Below are 3,058 nucleotides of genomic sequence, written 5' to 3'. Positions count from 1 at the left end.
GCCCCGCTCCCGCGCGGCACCGTCGCCTCGGGCCGCCGCACTTCCGCGCAGGCAGCGCCGCGGACACGCGGGGACCTCCCGGCGCTCCGCACAGGCAGCGCCGCGGACGCCTCAGCGAGGGACCTTCGCGCAATGCAGGGCGGAGCGGCGATTTTCAGTCAGGCGGCGCGGCGGGCAGCTCCGGGCCGCCGGCGGCGGGGATGGGCGGGTCTTTTTTCCGGTGCCCCGGCGGGAACAGGAAGTGCTTCCCGGTCAGGTGGCGCGTGGGAGTCTGCCCGGAGAACGGGTATCCCGGGGGTGTTGCGGATCAGGCAGGGAGATGGGCAGCTAAGCACGGGGGCCTGAGGAGCGCTGTTGCCATGGTGACGCCGAGGCCTGAGGGGCGCCCGGCCCGAGGAGGCCTCGGGGGGCCGGGACGGCTCCTCCGAGTCTCGGTTTAGGGCCGTGGGGTGGGTGTGGTGTCACTGCTGGGGTGACCCCCGGGTGGTACTCGGGCACAAGGGGTTCCCTTCCGGCCAGCCTGCGGGGAGCTCTTCTCGCAGCTCAAAAATGTTTTGTGCCCCAAACATCGCACAGGTAATGCTAAGCAGCGTCAGGGCTGAGTTAAGGAGCCCGACGAGCCGGAAACGGAGTATTTAACTTGTCGTTGGGTTGTTAATTGGTCGGTAAACTTCCTGCTGGGTGTTGGGTCGGCCAACAGGCTGAAGTGCATTGGACTGGCAGCAGCTCATAAAAATGTGTTCGAAGAGATGCCTCAGAACTAATTCCACTTGGTTAACACCAGCTCCAGGCGAATTCAGAGGAGACCACCAAGTTGATGAGAGGGATGAAGCACTTCTCCAGGGGGGAAATGCTGAGAAAATTGGGACTGTTCAGTCTGGAAAAGAGAAAGCTTTGAATGACCTAACTGTGGCCTTCCAGTACCTGAAGGAAAATTAGAGAAAAGATAGGACAAGACTTGACAATGGCTTATAGTGACAGGACAAGGAGGAGTATCTACAAAGTGAAAGACAGCAGGTTTAGACTGAGTATTAGGAAAAAAATCTTCATTGTAGGAGTGGGGAGGCACTGGAACAGGAAAGGCACTGCCTAGGGAAGCTGCAGATGTCCCATCCCTGGAAACGTTCAAGGCCAGGCTGGATGGGGCTCTGAGTAATCAGGACTAGTGGAAGGTGTCCCTACACATGGCAGGGGCATTGGAACTAAGTGGTCTTCAAGGTCACTTCCAACCCAAACCATTCTGTGATTTTATGGTGGTGGGTCTGTGAGCTTTGGTGTTTGGAGGCAGTAGCCCAGGACACACAGGACTCTGTGTTTTGTGTAACACAAAAGCTCCTAATAAATTTGGCAAAGTTAACTGGAATATCAGCATTTGGTCTGAGTCTAGTCTTGCTTCATCTGTGTCCACAGTGCTGGTCAGGATGGGAAAATCGAGAGTTCTGTATTCTCACAACAATGATGGACTTGTGTGATGTGTACTGTCAGTAATTGGGCAGATTTTGGCCCAAACAGCTGCTTTTCTATGGTTTTGCTCTTTATTTAATCACAAATTATGCTTAAACATAAGCACTATCTTCTGGTTTCTTAGGTTACCAGCACAGGGGTTTAATTTGTGAAGTTCTTCACTGCTGGGTTCCTTGGTCATCTCAGCACACTCAAGCAAGGACTCCTTCTTTATTAATTTATTTTGGATGTTAAACAGAGCTGGTCTTCTCCAAGGATGCAACAAATAGTTTTTCACTGTAACAAAAACAGAAAATACAAACTGCCTAGGAAAAAAAGAGTCTTTATTTGAAGCCTTAGTTATTTATTCTGCTCCTGTAAATTGTTTTCCCCTGATTGATGTCCATTTTTGTGCCGTTAATCACTGTGTGTTTATAGCAGATCAAATGCCCGCAGGGGGTGACCATCAGATCCAGCTGTGGCTGCAGAAAGCCCTGATCACCTGCCCCGGTGTCACAGCTGACCCTGAGCTGGGCGTTAGGCTTCAGAGCCTCCCGGCGTCCTGCCCAACCTGAATTCCTGTGTGAATCACCACCTGACCGCTGGGACTGCCTCGCCCAAATGGCAGGGGGTGGAACAGGATGGTCTTTGAGGTCCCTCCCAACCCAAACCATGCCAGGATTCCACGGTTAAACAGCCATGGCTTTAGCTGAGCTGTCAGTAGTGGTCACTGTGTTACACATTCACAACTCTGTTAAACCAGCTTCCCGTTGGCCACCTGTACAAAGCAGAAAACATCTTCTGATTTAAAATTCCCCTGCCTGCAACACAGTAATGTCTGGGCTGCTGCCATCTTCCTTTGAGACTGTCACAGAAACTTCTTATCAATTAAAGGAGGCACGGTTTCGTATCACACCTAAAACATGTCAAAATGCATCCATGTTGATAAAGAAGCACATCAAGAATTTCTGTGTTAGTGAATTCCCAGAAACTCACAGGATTGTAGAATATCCTGCATTACAAGGGACCTACAAGGATCATCAAGGTCCAGTTCCTGTCATCAAAGTAAATGGTATTTGCAGACCTGGCTCTTGGGAAAATTGTCTTTTAGGTTGTTTGAATGTTAGTTTGCTAAACTGTTGTCTTGATAAACTCATCAAAAAATGGTGTGATGTTATTTTAAAATGGTAAAGAATTAAGATGTTTAATTCTCGGTTTTATGGTTAATCTTCTGGTTTACTGATTTCAAAACGACAGTACTTTTCTTATGTTCTCCACAGAAGTCTGGAAAGTGGATTAATGTCTGTATTCCCAGGCTGCACAGTCAGCAACTGCTTGTAGGAGAGGATGGGGGAGGAGAGGGAATCCTTGCCGTTCACCAAGGGGCAGCAGATAAAAAAGACTGCAGGTTTGGCTGTCTGACAAGGAAAGGTGGCTGTCCCAGTTCTCAGGATCTGGGCTCATTAGTTCCTAAATTATAATAAAATATTTTTGCTGCCAAAATTATTTAAAAGCAGATCCTTGCTTTGGGCTTTTGTTTAAAGGTGGAATTTATATTCTCCATGCTCTTCACATTTGTAATATTTGCTCTGTGAGAATAGGACTGACTGATGAC

The 3,058-nt window shown here is 49.3% G+C and overlaps 1 long non-coding RNA gene across 1 annotated transcript; it reads left to right on the top strand.

The window, feature by feature from the left end:
• The first annotated feature begins 127 nt into the window (after positions 1-127).
• Positions 128-2,651, top strand: LOC117244267. Its single transcript, XR_004497018.1, has 2 exons — positions 128-286; positions 1,589-2,651. It is a non-coding gene; the product is annotated as an uncharacterized LOC117244267 (long non-coding RNA).
• Positions 2,652-3,058: the final 407 nt, after the last annotated feature.

This window comes from Parus major, chromosome 4, assembly GCF_001522545.3.
Source record: "Parus major isolate Abel chromosome 4, Parus_major1.1, whole genome shotgun sequence".
In the NCBI taxonomy this organism is placed as follows: Eukaryota; Metazoa; Chordata; class Aves; order Passeriformes; family Paridae; genus Parus; species Parus major.
Note: the sequence above shows the minus strand (reverse complement) of the source record. Positions and strands in the feature narration are given on the sequence as shown.